General features: G+C 36.5%; 1 long non-coding RNA gene across 1 annotated transcript in view; it reads right to left on the reverse strand.

Annotated features, from left to right (window-relative positions):
• Positions 1–1,373, reverse strand: part of LOC107678870 (uncharacterized) — a 50,605-nt gene extending 49,232 nt beyond the window's left edge. Inside the window, exon 1 of the long non-coding RNA XR_001632978.1 lies at positions 1,289–1,373. This is a non-coding gene — a long non-coding RNA (uncharacterized LOC107678870). The remainder of the gene's footprint in view (positions 1–1,288) is intronic.
• Between the last annotated feature and the right edge of the window lie 15,836 nt (positions 1,374–17,209).

Raw genomic sequence — 17,209 nt, forward strand, 5'->3', positions numbered from 1 at the left:
GTGAAAACCCCCCCCAAAAGTGAACCGGACCGAGCCGTACCATGCAGTGGAAAAGCGCCATAAGCGCTGCGCAGCTCAAACGAGTAGCGCGGTTTTGTTATGCTTTCAGTTTCATTTGCCGTTTGATGTTTCTCATATGCAACAGAAATGGCAGCGCTTATGAGTTCACCAACGCGGTGGTTGCGCCAGTGCGACAGCACACACAAATTTAGTCGCACAGGCAGAAAAAATGGTCGCAGTCTGGAGCCCAGCTATATCATCTGAAGCCATTCCATATCTTAATGTGAGGGACAGAATTTAGGTTTACAGAAACTCATCTTCCTTCTGCTGCAGCTGTCAGTCATTCTCCGCTCGTGTGTGACACTAGAGGTTTCTCCAGCTCTGATGAGTTAAAGTGAAGAGTGTTCCTACAAACTCAACATAACATCACATTTTTCCCAAATAAGTTACCAGCTGGGGACCCAGAGCTGATCTGACCACTGTTCACAAGCGCCCGAGGTAGCCCAACTTGTCAGCTGTTCCTAATTTCTGCAATGCAGCAACCCATTCAACACGTCTGCGTGAACGCGATCATGAGCGCGGCTCACTTTCTGGCAAAGAGCGCTCCTACAGCGCCACACTGCGCGTGCGCACAACAACGGCCCACTATCTGGCAGGATGCGGGAAGTGTAGACGGCACATGCGCCCTAAGATCCTTCCATCCACAATCAATGCGGGATCAGTATTTAGCAAGTCCTGTGTCACTGATACCCAGGCCTCTGCCCAAAAACAACTTGCAAGCATTTACAACAATACTCGAGTACTGCAGTCAATGTGACAGGCCACCTTAACCTAAAACAAATCTTTCAAAAGCATACCGTGCGTTTAACATATGTCCGTAAAAAACACACTTAGTGAAAAGAAATAAAGTAAACACAACACACTGAAGCAGGTGGAAGAGCAAGTCTGCTCATTTATAACGTGACAGTTGTCATAAAAATCACTAATTTGATTACAAACTCTCAGTCATTCGTAGGTTAAAATGTTCCACTATCAATACACAGAAATGCTTTGCTAAAAATCACGTTGCATAGCTGTAATATAAGAGTCACAAAGTAATAAGGCTGGCAAGCGCAACAAGAGGCTAAGCTAGTTAGCACCATAACAGCAGCCTGAAACAAGCTCAAATATAACCGACACAGATCCTCTAAACGCGCTGTTTTCACTCTTACGAGGCTAATTGAAAGCTAAAACCGAGATACGTGACTTCTCCTGGTGTGTTGTGGTGTGTTTGAGTTTATACACTTACCTTTTTTTGAAGGTAAGTTGTTTTACCGTATCGGATATTTTTCTATGGAGCGGCTTCACGTCCGGGTTATCTGAATGACGGAGGACGGGAGTGCGCGCTGTGCAATAGCTGTCACGCCAGTGTAAATATCAGTTTAATATCATAATTACTATTTTAAAGCACATATTCATATACTTCTGATTTCATGTTATTTCCCCTGTCATCTGTGGGTTTCAGTAAAATGTATGAGAGAAATATAAATAGCAGAAATGTTCTTTTTATATCAAAGTGTGCTCTGTTTTATTATATAAGCAATAACTACTAACACCCTATTTTATTATAATTTTTTTCTTACTATTTATCTGTCACTTTTTGTTTGCTTTGGCATTGCTGCATGCAAAAAAAATGATGACGATAAAGTATTTTTCAACTGAGTTGAATTTAATGGAAATTTGGTCTACTCCAATAACTGCTGTAGTTGATCACTCTTTTTCCTTAAGTTATTATTATTATTATTATTATTATTATTATAGTTAACAATAGTTTTATCTATTGTTAACTGTGATGTTTGGGTGAATGTCAGATTTTCTCGTAATGTCTTTCAGGCAGCGTTCTGAAAAGCTTATGATGGATAAGATTTATTGTTAGTGCTTGATTGCATGCGATAATTCACAAATGAATAAACAAGCAATTTCTCTCTCTCTCTCTCTCTCTCTCTCTCTCTCTCTCTTCTTTCACTTCATTTTATCATTCTTTATATAACACCCATTGTGTCATTCTGTGAAGGTCAGTGTGAGAGTGGGTAGGTGGCAACGGGTTGTGTGTTTTCCCCTAATCCATGAGGTTATAGGAGTGTTTTTGGATGCATGTGTTCCTCTTCCAGTTCAGGCTCTGAAGGGAGACATGAATCAGCACCAGCAGATGTTCATGAAAAAATGACTCTGTAAAAAAATCAAATAAAGATGAAAAAGAGTTGGAAGGAAGAAAAAAGGGAATAATATTTAAAAACTCAAGGGAAAGAGAAAAATATGCTCAGCCTCACAAACCATGAATGTCACTGTTTGAAACCTAAACGGATGGCTTAAACTCACTGTTTGCCATAGAAGTTTTGTAAATGTGCCTGCCTATATCATAAAATAAAAACATAAAACTTTTCATTATTGTTCTTTTATTCCAATAATAATTTTATCTTTTCAGTTTTATGTGTTTGTTAGTTATTTTTTCTTCATGGCTATGTAAAGCTCTGTGAATTATTGCATGAACTGTGCGATATTAATAAACTTGCCTTGCCTGTGTTAATTTAGCAATATTTTACTCAAACGATCTGTTTTTGATGGTGGAGCAAAAATAAACAAAAAATCTACACACACACTCATAAAATGAAAAAGAGTCTTATTGCAGTGATGCCATAGAAAAACAATTTTGGGTTCCCCAAAGAACCTTTCAGTGAACAGTTCTCAAAGAACAATTTTTTTTTCTTAGTATGAAGAACATTGTATAATCTAAAGAACCTTTTTTCTAGTATTTATAAAAAAAAATAAAAAACAACTTTTGTGAAAAGTTACTATAGATATTAAATGTTCCTCATTGAACCATTGACACCAATAAAGAGCCTTTATTTTTAAGAGTGAACTATATCTGAAATGTCAGTTAGTGAAGTTATTAAGCGTAATTTCGGGAGGAGTACGCCTATCTAATCTTCCAATTAATACCAAGGTATAAAACCAGCATCTTACCTCTTCCCATTGTTAGTTCTTTCGGCATCCCTCCTCCTCCCCTTCTCCTCCTTTTTTGTACAATTTTGCCTGTTATAGGGGGGCAATCGGAGCTCGAGCAGAACATCATCTCTGAGCCCCTCTATAGCAGACAGCAAGCCAAATCTGTTTACCACTTAGACTAAGATTATATAGGCACACAAACTCGTGAATTTGTATATATTAAAAGATTTTATTTATTTAATTTTATGAAAGAAATATCACAGGAGAAAGTATCTTTACTGAACTGAATATCAGTATGGCTGTGATTCGGCTGTGGCCTTGAGGTGCAGGTAATCAGCTGTGATGATATTCTTAATTGTATTTTTTTTTTTCCCTGAATGGTGACTCAAACATTTGCCACTCTTCATGACAAGAAGTTAGCCTACCCTTATGATCCCATTAACTGCGGTAATTGTGTTGAACTAGAGTTCTTGTTACCTGAATGCTGTTTAGAGTTCTCTGTTGTTAATATGTGACACCAATCAAAGCGTGCCAGGCCAGTGTATCCAATCCACAAATGACACAGTGTTGACAGTGCTTGACACTCTCACAGCATTAGTTGAGGGTGTTTTACAAAAGTGAAAATCACGTTACTGCAGAGCTCAAACACCAAGTACACAGCTGAAATGTTCATGCTATCAAGATTAATGTAACAATGTTTTGATATTCGTAATGTTTAATCATTTTTTTTTTATATATCATTAAGCATCTATTTGAATCAGCATGAATCAAAATGGTCTATGTTTATTTTCTTAATTTACATTCCTGCCCCTTGGTCTCATTGGTGCATATTATTGCAAAGAAAACAATATCTGTCTTCTTAATATTTCATCAAAACATAATAACTTGCTTTGTTTCTCAAATGACTTTACGTTTTCAACTGACAGTACCAAGGAGGTCTATAATACTTGGAGATAGCTATCCGTTGGCATTCCCATTCATCTCAATTCCAGTTATTTGGCTGTCTGCAGTCTTTTCTCATGGGCATTCAGTTCTGGTGACTTTTTTAGCCAATCACCTGAGCCATAAATGTCACGTGACTAACTATTCTAGAGCCACAGAAAAATTATGTCCTGGGTTGTGTTTCCCAGGAGCAATATTAGCTAGCTATGGTTGTAGCAAGTTCCACTAGCATATAGTTCTACCTTTCATCTTTCATTCCATTTAAATATTTATACATAATATCATATATATACATGTACATCATCTTATATCTATATACTTTAGCATGTCAACAATTGAGGGAACCTTGGAGGGAAATACATAAAAACATAAGAGGGAATCCATAATGAATCAAACATAAAATAAAGCAAAACGACAGGGTTTAAAAATACTTAAGTAGTCCTCAGACGCCTTGTTCATTACAGCAACATTTTGGAGAAATGACATTGTGGAGGAAGCTGCTGACTGAATGAATCGCATATATAGCCTATGGGGGTATGCCAATTACATACCGCTTGTAAACAAGATTATGAATCGCAATGAACGACCTTCTGTTGTTTTGTGTAAATGTATGCTGCATTCCCTTCTCATGCCCTAAACCCTTCGAAGGGTTAACCCTCAAGAGAGAGAGCTTCGAAGGGATGAAGGGTGTAGGTAGGGGACCAAAGAGCTGTTCCTTGGGACAGACATCTGTGTCTTTTTTAATCACCAATTAAAAAAGGCGCCAGGAATAAAAGCCCCCTTTGTCTTGCTGACAAAAATAATCAAATAAAATATTTTGTCAGAATGCAAAGCTACTTTCAAATTAACATCAATGGAGATATATGTTATTTGCCCACAATAGTATAGTTGTGGCATTATGCTAAACTAGACAAACCTCAACATTACCAATCCTTTTTATTTTTCCCAGACCACTTGGTTCCATTTTGGTATGTATTCACAATCCAAATAACAATAAGGAAAAACTGGGATTCAATCAATTCCCAAAGGACCAAATCATGTCCCACCCTACATTTTTTCTCATTAAATATTCTGTTTCACTCAGAAAAATAACCACATTATGGAATAAAAATGGGTAGCAAATACAGTTTTATGCTGACTATAAACAAAAAGGGTCTTTCTGATTCTTTGTTGGTCACTAGTCCCAGCTACCCATTAAAAGTGACCTTTTGCCACCACGTTATCCGTTTCTGTGTGTCTACAAGTCAGTGTTGTAATGTAATCAGGCATAAATAAGCACAAGGAAGTCATGGCTCGGGGGAGGGCGGGGGGGGGTATATACATGTACATCATCTTATATCTATATACTTTAGCATGTCAACAATTGAGGGAACCTTGGAGGGAAATACATAAAAACATAAGAGGGAATCCATAATGAATCAAACATAAAATAAAGCAAAACGACAGGGTTTAAAAATACTTAAGTAGTCCTCAGACGCCTTGTTCATTACAGCAACATTTTGGAGAAATGACATTGTGGAGGAAGCTGCTGACTGAATGAATCGCATATATAGCCTATGGGGGTATGCCAATTACATACCGCTTGTAAACAAGATTATGAATCGCAATGAACGACCTTCTGTTGTTTTGTGTAAATGTATGCTGCATTCCCTTCTCATGCCCTAAACCCTTCGAAGGGTTAACCCTCAAGAGAGAGAGCTTCGAAGGGATGAAGGGTGTAGGTAGGGGACCAAAGAGCTGTTCCTTGGGACAGACATCTGTGTCTTTTTTAATCACCAATTAAAAAAGGCGCCAGGAATAAAAGCCCCCTTTGTCTTGCTGACAAAAATAATCAAATAAAATATTTTGTCAGAATGCAAAGCTACTTTCAAATTAACATCAATGGAGATATATGTTATTTGCCCACAATAGTATAGTTGTGGCATTATGCTAAACTAGACAAACCTCAACATTACCAATCCTTTTTATTTTTCCCAGACCACTTGGTTCCATTTTGGTATGTATTCACAATCCAAATAACAATAAGGAAAAACTGGGATTCAATCAATTCCCAAAGGACCAAATCATGTCCCACCCTACATTGTAATTAAAGCAGCGGTACCCTGACACATATTAACCAGGGAATATGTGCATGATTTACACACACACATTTCCAACCCATGTGTCTGTGTATCACTTACCATTCCATTGCCCCCTCCAAAAATAATTAAGCATCTTCAGAGAGGAATTGGGTTACCTGCACATTACAGTGAGAGATGTAAGGCTAGCTTACACTGGGGACACTGGGGGGAATGAACACTGGGTGAGAGATGATAATTATGGGAAGAGAGAGAGAGATGAGAAAGACGGCTCATCTCTGATGCACAGACCCACCTGGACATCAGCACCATCCAGTTACCATGGTAAAATGCTTTATAGTTTGTCTGTTTATGGACCTTGGTCAGGGACACCATATTTAATTTGACATGAACAACAATGAGGCTCTTAGAGGTAGAGGTACATTGAATTCACAGGGTTGTTTTGTCTTAAAGTCCATATACAATTAAAATGTGAGTTTTTGACAGGGTTTATTTTGTGACAAAATACTCTACATTATGGTAGCAAATAAATAAGTGCACATAAAATATTGATTTGAATTAATATTATTTTGTAAATTTAACTGCATATGACCTGTAAAGTTTCCGCTAAGAAAACAAAATAGACCATTACAATGTACAAATCAGCCAAGCAACAAGACACACACTGCAACAATATTACAGTGATATTAATCATTTAGTTCTCTGAGGTCATTTCTGAGGAGGCGTTTAAATGAGAACTAAAAACAGAATGCTCATTCATTTACATGACAACAACGTTTTGGGGGCCTGAAAATGCAAACTTTGAAAACTTGTGAATTTGTGAAAAATTTGTGTTTAATCTATAGGTATTTGCACAGGAGCGTAGTGTTTGTTTACAAAGTGATATCACCAACTACTGGCCTGGCGAGCAGCATTTTTAGTCATTTTCGCGGATCGGTGTGAACAGGATCGGTTTGGTTTTGACAATGTTGTTGTCTCTTCGTAAAACTTTTTAAAAACCCAAAAGAAACCTTTTCTGTTTTTAGTAGATTGTTCTCATATAAACGTACCCTGATATAGGCCTACAAGATGGTGCTAGTTCAGTTTGTTTGAAACAATAAAGCGAGTCGGCAATTTGATATGAGAAACATGGAAGTATCGCTAAGTCTAGTCCTTCCTCGAAATCGGGTTTCCATCAACTATTAATTACTACAAAGTACACAAACTACATTAAAAGCAGGGTAGGTCATTTGGTTCCAAAAAAATTTTTGTTATCTAAATGTATTTATATGTATTTATATTGTCTGTGGAAGGCATTGGAACATAAAATGTCACTCGGTCCGAGGACTTCGATAGGCTGTCCTACCTGCCTGTCAACATATGTATTTGCATACCACCGTGGACCCTGTTTGTGCAGACATGATACATCATCAGCACGTTCCATTACGCTGTTGCAGACCGAGCGAGAATGGAAGGTGTTATTATTGTAATATTATGCAATTTGTACTATTACGTTTTCTGACCGGTGAATGAGACATGAAGTAATCTGACAGTGTTGCATTCAACCCTCCACCAATGGTGTCTCTCATCGTGTCGGTGGTTAGCCTCTAGTCTGTCTGTGTGCATTCACGTGTTTTGGAGGAGGCGTGGCTTAGGAGAGTGATTTGCAGGGAGGGTGGGATCTTATGCTTTCAAAGCTAGCTTGCTATTGCTAGCCTCTCAAAAATTGCCTACCCTACCTTTAATTTAATATATGTATACAACTGAGCACTATTCATGGACGACAGGAAATATTAGGAAATATATGATTGCTGCATACCGTGGTTGACCATTCAGAATCAAGTGTACAAGAGAATCATGTTATATGTGAGGTGAGCCATTCCATGTAAAATAAAACCACTTTCATTAGGCTACTGTGAGAGAGGACACAATTTAAAATATACTTTTAAAAGATACTATCCATTTATTTATGTGTAAAACTTTTTTTTAATAAGGAAAAATTACACAGGGCATCTTAAACAAGAGCAAAGTATGAACAATCAGAGAGCAGAACGACCGATTATATCCAAATAATTGGAATATGTTTCCTGGAGGGTTAGCTGATTTAAAATTCTAGTATGGTTTGTCAGCTTTGGTCACATGATGAACATAATGTCTCTACCTGCTATTAAAAGTCTGCATGCCAAGACAAAGCAATCAAACCTACCATGAAGAGGATATCATCCTTAAGAAAATTCACACAAAAAATATGTCTTGCTGGAACTAAACCTTCTCAAGAAGAACTTTACAGTTCTTTGTTATGAATCAGGCTCATACAAAGGGGACGAACTCAATGTCAGGTTTGTTTTATCTCTTCTGCCCCTTTATGAGTGATTTTATAGCAACAATTACTCTTAAAGTAAAAAAGAGAGAGGATGAGAGACAAATAAAGGAAGGGACAACAGTATAAGTGTATTTTCCATGGTAAATGTAATGGATTATGAACACACTAACAGAGTATAGCAGAGCATTTAGCGAGGATCTGCCTGTGAGCGTGTAATAACTGGCATCTTGTTTTTTCCCCATTTAGCCACTCCATACTAAAAGAAGGGCCGTCGAAGGGCATGCTTTATAAAAAAAAAACAGTAAATCAGATGACATGTGACGGAAGGAGGAAGGAGAATATATAAAATAGCGAAAGAAAAAACTAATTTGATTGCTTGGCTGCACTTTAAAACACAATGGCAGATAATATGAATAATTAATTGTAACAGGTTCTTCTGACAAGGCGCTTGCAGTTTAATTATCGAATTTGTTGTTTGCACAAGCATGCCGTAGATTAGGGCATTTCAAAGAGAAGAGCTGAAGAGGGCGAGAGAAAGAGAGAGAGAACAGACTGAAATAGTTGAAAAGAGGGCTGAAAAGTCTTTGAAAACTAAACTCAATTGGTTCCACTGTCAGAGTTCTAATGACGTTGAAACAAATCTGTTGCGGCTCTTGTTGACGCGTCTTTATCAACCCTGCTCCAAATGTCAACATGAGTCCAAATGTGAAAGATGGCAAGTTTGGTTGAGGGAAAAGCTCAAACGTCTTTGTGCCTGTTGGACCGACAGCAGTGTGTATGTGTGCAGTGCTGCTATAATGTGCAAATATGCCTTGTGATCCACAGAGGGCTGGATGTTCACAAAAAATCTGCATAATAATTAGTTAGGGAATAGACAGCAGCCCCTTATCAGTTCTAAGTAAGAGGAACTAAAAAAAACAACAACAACACACACATACAGGGAGAGCAATACATGCAAACACAGTAACACACACATATAAAAACATATACAGACCCAGAAAATAATTGTTTGAAGTATTTTGTGCCTTTCACCCACACAATGTATATTAAGTGAAGAATGTGGGCATATCAACAGACATCGAGATGTTTCTTCATATGCATGCTTCCCCTCTCACTTAACTCCTCTTCTCTGTCCTCCTACCAGATATTATTATAATTTTTTTTTTTTTTCAAAATCCATAATTCAAAATACAAGTAAAAAAACCTGTGAATATTTACATGGTATAGCAGGAAAATGTTTCTTTAGATTTTTAAAATGTGAAAAAAACGAACAAACAATTGTTCTTCTAAGAGTGTGTTTACACTTGGCAGGTTTGATTAGATTAAAACTAACTCTGGTGCGATTGCTCTGTTAGTGCGGTTCATTTAAAGGGGTCATATGATGCTGCTAAAAAGAACATTATTTGGTGTGTTTGGTGTAATGAAATGTGTTTATGCAGTTTAAGGTTCAAAAAACACATAATTTTCCACATACTGTACATTATTGTTTCTCCTTTATGTCCCGCCTTTCTGAAATGCGTCGATTTTTACAAAGCTCATCGGTCTGAAAAGCGAGGTGTGCTGTGATTGGCCAGCTATCCAGTGCGTTATGATTGGCCGAATACCTTAAGCGTGTGACGGAAATGTTACGCCCCTTACCATATTGTGATGCCGTGTCCCGGCTGGAGCGACGAGACAAAAACATTAAAACCCATTATAAACGAGACATTTGTTGCATCCAGTGGGGACATAATTACGGATTATAATGACTTATACTGTCTTTTTACGCGTTGCATTGCATCGCGCCGCGTAAACATAAAACCACTGCATTTGTGATCGGAGAAATGACAACACTACAGCGAGAATAAAAGTTACGCCTTCTTCCTTCCTTCTCGGTCCACTTCCAAACAAATTCTTGTGTGGTTCGACTGATATATGAACACAACACGGACCAAAGTCATCTAAACAAACCAATAACAGGACTTGATGTCACAAGATGCAACCCTAAAAAATACAGAATGCTCCTTCATCTTGAGTTGCCCATTACAGTTCGGTACAGGCATTGAAACGGCCATCTCCTTGAAGCAGATCTTTATTTGTGTTGAACAGAGGAATTCTGGGCTATGTTTTGACTCTTTTACACATTTTATATTTATTTATTTATAAGCTCTTTGTGAGTGATAAGCTAATAAAATGCCACCATGTGTACATATATACAATGAGCGCATTTAGCTCAGCACAGCATTGTTTTGGATGTTAATATACGTCATAAAAGCTGTCCTGTCACATTTTTATGCCTTTTGTTTTGTAAATGTGAGTGGTCAGGTGTCTATGTGTGTTGGAAATATATCCAAAGGTCCGAATGACTCATTTTTTCAGCTTAGTTATTCTGAAAGTTCTGAAAGTTACAGTATTTTTTTCACAGTACAGTGAACTAGTTCAAAAGATCAAGGAAAAGTGGATTCGTTGTAATGTGGCCCCTTTAATTTGTTTCTCTCTTCATCTATTGTTAACATTTACGATTGTGGTTAGCTGAACAGTCCGTGTCTATCCCTGAAGTCCTGATGAAATTGCAATTACACAAACAGGCGCATACACACAAACACACACATGATCACAACAGATTATGTTGCTTGAGCCTACGTCTCCTCTGGGAGCAGCCAGAAGCCCTCAGTGAGCAAATCAAACTGCTGAACAAATGAACAGGAAAAACAGAGAATGAGAAAGAGTATCATTCAGGGTGGAACAACAAAAACTATTGGTTACATTCAAACGCACCACCAGGCCATATGGTGCCAAAGGTCTGCGACAGAACTGCATCTTTGTGGTCTTCTAAAGAGAATAGAGCTCTCAGTAATGTGAGACAGAAACAAAGTGTGTGTGTGTGTGTGTGTGTGTGTGTGTGTTAGAGCTGACCAGATAAATGCTCTTCTGCAGGGGCAAATTAGAACGATATTTACTCTTATCTGGTTCTAATATTGCCTCACTGTTTTAATCTACTGTTTAGGCATCCTCTTAAATATTCTCTTCACAAGACAGCTCTGACCCACACCGAGATGAATACAAATAAATGAATATGAATATACACACACAGTTTCCTTCCAATTAGAGGCAACCATTGGAAGAGAGTCTTATGATCTTCAAATGTTGTTTGTGTAGCTCATTCCATTTTACCCAATGGAGAGAAAAATGCAAGTGCCATGTGTGCACAGCTTCCCTTTCTAATGACAAGCTTAAATGAGCTTGAAATGTTCTCGCATTCACACTTCGCTGAGGAGAAAGATCTTCATTATGAACCGGTAGGAAAGACAAAAAAACCCAAATGAGAGCTCTTTAATATTGCAATGGTTTCTCCAAGGCAGCAATGAGAATAAAAGGAGAGCAAATGGAGAAACATTTGAGACTACGTTAAAATGTTACATTTAAATGAAACATAACTCCATTAAATGGCTGAAAAATATTTTAAATATAGGACAAATATTATTTTACATTAACATTTAAAATATATAACATATTACAAAAGAATGTAAAGATATATTTATACAAAATATTATACATATATCATTTTATTGCAGTGTTATTCTAGCGTTATTTATGTATTATTGTATTATTTATTAATATTTAGAATTTTATTTAAATTCATTTTTTATTTTCAGATGAAGTTTTAGTGCTTTTGTTATTAGTTTTAATTTGTTAGTTTAATTTTAGTGATTGTAGTACTTAAATTAAACTTCTGTTAGCTGCAAAAGTGATATTTGTAGAAAGTATTTAAGTATTATTTTCATCTAATATTTATATTTTATTTCAGCTTTATTTGAATTACTGAAAACTAGGAACAGATTTAGATTTAATATATATAGTTTTAGCTTGCAATAACAGCACTACTGTAAATATTATTGGATTTGTAGCTTTTTAGCTTTTACAATATGTTACAACAGCTCAGTTTCCAGCCTGTGTCGACTCTCGGAAGTGTCAATTATTAATATCTTAATTAGGCCGTGAAACATGAAAAGTGCGTTTGAGGTATTTGATCTGAAAGCTGCCTGGAAGGATGTAGCCTGTTTCCAGAGTCTCACTCGTGGAATTCTAATCGCTGTGTGGAAGGATAGAATACTGATTTCCAGGGCAGAGCAGAACAAGAGAGGAGATCTGTTCATCTCTTCAGCAGAACACTCCACAGTTTACAGTTACACACTCACATAAACACATGTAATGGTATTGTTTACCCTTTTCAGAGACTGAGAGTCCCTGGTCACTATGCCATTTTAAGACACACTATATTTCTTCAAAAATATCTTCTTTTGTGTTGCACTGAAAAAATGAAAAAGCATACAGAACGGCATGACGGTGAAAAAAAAAAAAAAGACTGAATTTTATTTTTGGATGGAGCTAGCCCCCCCAACCCCATTTCATACACACACACAAATGCGAACGTTCTGGTCTGTGCAAACCCATAGGTTCTACCCATTAGTAGAGATGGGTAAACTACAACACAAACAGCTCAACATTGGACTCATTAAAGATGCCATCAAATGTTTAATTACACCTCATTAGAGCCAAATCAATGTGCATGAGGTGCTACCAGCACTTGTGTGCGGGTGATTGAGAGATAGAAATGTTATCAATATGCAAACTCTAACGCAACGCTGCCATTTCATCTCTCTTTCTAGCAACAGCTCACTCTGTCTATCTATAGTGTCCTTGGCCTTTTCACAAGACACTCAACATTTCACACATAGCTGTGTCCCAATACTTCATCAGCGAAAAAGAAAAGCCCACAGCCTATTACAGAACAATATCTATTCATCCATTACATTTAGATCTGGCCAAAAAAATCTATGTTGTGATGAAAATGGGGAGGGTATGGTTTGAGATGAAAAAGGACTGTATCAAAAAGCTGAGCGAAGAGAGAGAGAGAGAGGTTAGCAATGTATGGCCTGGATTTGGTGGTCTTAGGTCGGAACCGTTTCTGCCTTCAAACACAAATGGGGTTTGAATCCCTCTCATTCCATCTGTAGAGGAGGTCCACTGAGTGCACGAACACACACACACACACACACACACACACACACACACACACACAGTGTAGAGCAGGTCGTGTTGACCTCCAAGCTCAAATACAAACCCTAAATCTTTTGAAGCTCACACTGATTTCAGCACACAGAGAGGGCAAGCAGTACATTTCACCAAATGTGATAAACACACACACACATTAACAAACACACATAACTGACACAAAAAGGATACAAGTATTGAATGGAAATGTAAAAATATTGACTGAATAAAAATGTCTAATATAATAGATCATATTATATTTGTCATGTTAAGAATTTGATATTTAAAAAATAATAATTCCAGCGCTGGAAAGCAAAAACAGTGTTTTCGTTAGACACCAACTATAAAAATACAGCCACGGTTGGTGTTTGTTTTTGCCTTCCAGCGCTGGCATTTAAATACATGGCTCCAGCAAATATTCATTTATTTACCTCAAGTTATGAGTTTTCTTATAAGATAAATTCATTAGATGATTATTTTTGTACAGAAAAATAAATAACTCTTGATACTAGGTCATATTTTTAATCTGTTAATTGAATGACACTTTCTAGTCACACACACACACACACACACACACACACAGTGTAGAGCAGGTCGTGTTGACCTCCAAGCTCAAATACAAACCCTAAATCTTTTGAAGCTCACACTGATTTCAGCACACAGAGAGGGCAAGCAGTACATTTCACCAAATGTGATAAACACACACACACATTAACAAACACACATAACTGACACAAAAAGGATACAAGTATTGAATGGAAATGTAAAAATATTGACTGAATAAAAATGTCTAATATAATAGATCATATTATATTTGTCATGTTAAGAATTTGATATTTAAAAAATAATAATTCCAGCGCTGGAAAGCAAAAACAGTGTTTTCGTTAGACACCAACTATAAAAATACAGCCACGGTTGGTGTTTGTTTTTGCCTTCCAGCGCTGGCATTTAAATACATGGCTCCAGCAAATATTCATTTATTTACCTCAAGTTATGAGTTTTCTTATAAGATAAATTCATTAGATGATTATTTTTGTACAGAAAAATAAATAACTCTTGATACTAGGTCATATTTTTAATCTGTTAATTGAATGACACTTTCTAGTAGCAATCTGTATCTAGAGATTTTGTCGTTTTTATATTATTAATTATTATTAGTTATTACAAACATAACATATATAAGAGGTTCTAGAAAAAATAGAAAAATACTTCAATTAACATTAATATCAACATTAACAGTTATTTCAATCATGCTTGTATTAATATTTAAGATTGTTTATGTATCCTAGAAGAAGAAAGCTATATATTAAAAAAAGAAAACAACTGAAATGTTTACAATAAGGACCTAATACATTGTTGTTATTATATAAATTATTTTTTATTTAATAAAAAAATATATATACTGAAAAATGGCTTTGAAACAAGTAAATTGCTAGTAAATTTCACAAATAATTACAAAGAAACAGCAAGCAATACATCAAATTAAACGTGACATCTTTAAGTAGAAAGACTGAAAGTATTTTATTTTATTTTATGTTAACACTCTTAGACAAATGTCTTTTACTTCAAAGATTTTAGGATATGTCCCCTTTAAATGCAAATTAACTGTAGTTAATAAAACGTTTTCAAGGGTTTGGCATTAATCTCACCACCAGACTGATGAGCAAAAATCAAAGGTCAAGAATCTGGACTAATGTTGTCACAGTGTTTGATCTTCACCAACAGACAGTAATCTCCAGTCACATGGCAGAAATTAGCATTAGCCGGCTACCAGACAGACTAGAAATGGAGAACTGCAGGCTGATGAGCTTGGCCACTTATGCACGTTGTTGTGGTAACTCTATTATAGGGAAGGTAATAGAGAGCGATGTTTGTTTGTAAGCTTGGAATTTGTTTAATTACGGAACTGCGAGCGGAGCTGGCTCACATTTGCATATGTAAATCCATTGCAGAATTGGATGGAATAGTTTTGGCATGGATAGGAATATTATTTATCTCTGATGCTTCATGTTATAAGAGTTGTATTGTTTATTAGCATCTTTTTTTTATTTTTTACGACCTATTTGTGTTTTATTAAAGATGTTTTTACATGTATAACTACGTATATATAAAATGTCCCAACTACCATCGTTTAATATAATGAATAATTGGAAATAATGTTATTCACAATACTATTATTATTACATATAATATATACATTAATATACTATATAAATGTCTAGGAAACCTGTTTGAAAACAATCATCACTGTTGCAGTTCCATTTGATGTCACTAGAGATATTACAATACTGCTCTTTAAAGGGATAGTTCACCCAAAAATGAAAATTCACCCTTCAGGTTGTTCACCCTTCAAACCTGTACAAGTTTCTTTCTTCCTTGGAACATACAAGAAGATATTTTGAAGAATTGATGGTCCCCATTGACTTCCATGGTAGGGAAAAAATACTATGGACGTCAATGGGGACCATCAAGTGTTTGGTAAGCAACATTCTTCAAAATATCTTCTTTTGTGTTCAACAGAAAAAAGAAATTCATTCAGGTTTGGAAGAGATTGAGTAAATAGTGACAAAATGTTCATTGTTGCGTGAACTATCCCTTTAAATGCACCTCACAAAATGATCATGATTTACAAACAACATACCCACAATCCTGCTGACAGAGGGGAAAATCCCAACCCTTAAATTCCACCTTGCACTTTCTCTTCTTTTGCTCTTTCTCCCTCTCTCTCTCCATCTGTCTCTCTCTGTATGTGGTTGGTTTATATGGAGGATTCATCAACAGTAATTAGCCATCTTGAGAGGTTGACACTCAGCACTGTTCCTCAGGGAGATTTTTCCACACTAGGCTGAAGGACCTAAACGTATCACCACACAGGTGTGCACAGATTTCACCCATATGTGCTTTTGTGTGTGTGTGTGTTTCTGAATAGTCACATTAGCAGCGCTGCATGTTACTAATTCATTGGGACAGACTAGATGTGGTGGCAATGGCTCCCTGAGGGCAGCGAGGAGGCCGTGTTAGCCGGGTTCAGAACGCAGGTTCAGTTTGTGACATTTGAGGTCGTGAGTCAAAGCTCGACTTCTACTTGAGCGTTAACCACACCAGTGACAGATGTGATGCTTCTCTAAAAATATACCCAGCGGCAGAACTACACAAACACACACAAAAGCACAAACATGCATCTGGTTGAGCATTTACTTTGAAAATTATGTTTACATTCTCTAACATCCCTGTATACATGTACCGAGCATTTTTTAAGAAAAAAATATGAAAGCACACAAAAGTATGACGAACTGCAAAATACAATTCCTACAAATGAGTCATTAATATTTGTAAAATAAAAGTCAAATAAGCAAGTCATTGAATCTTGAGACATGGGACAAAACATGTCTCATAATTTACCTGCCATAAGTTTTGAAAACATCAACATTTCAATTATTCAATAATTATTCAATCAATCAATATATACAGTGGGGAAAATATTTATTTGATCTCCTGCTGATTTTGTAAGTTTGCCCACTTACAAAGAAATAAAGGGTCTGTAATTTTTATGGTAGGTTTATTTTAACGTATAGAGACAGAATATCAACCAAAAAATCCAGAAAAAACACATTATATAAAGGTTAGAAATTAATTTGCATTTCAGTGAGTGAAATAGGTATTTGATCCCCAAGCAAAACATGACTTAGTACGAGGTGCAGAAACCCTGAAACAGAGGTAAGAGGTTTTTTGTAGTTTGTCACCAGGTTTGCACACATCTCAGGAGGGATTTTGATCCACTCCTCTTTACAGATTCTCTCTAAATCCTTAAGGTTTCTTGGCTGTCGTTTGGCAACTCGAAGTTTCAGCTCCCTCCACAGATTTTCTA

The sequence above is a fragment of the Sinocyclocheilus anshuiensis genome, unplaced genomic scaffold (genome assembly GCF_001515605.1).
Source record: "Sinocyclocheilus anshuiensis isolate Anshui unplaced genomic scaffold, SAMN03320099.WGS_v1.1 scaffold1800, whole genome shotgun sequence".
In the NCBI taxonomy this organism is placed as follows: domain Eukaryota; kingdom Metazoa; phylum Chordata; class Actinopteri; order Cypriniformes; family Cyprinidae; genus Sinocyclocheilus; species Sinocyclocheilus anshuiensis.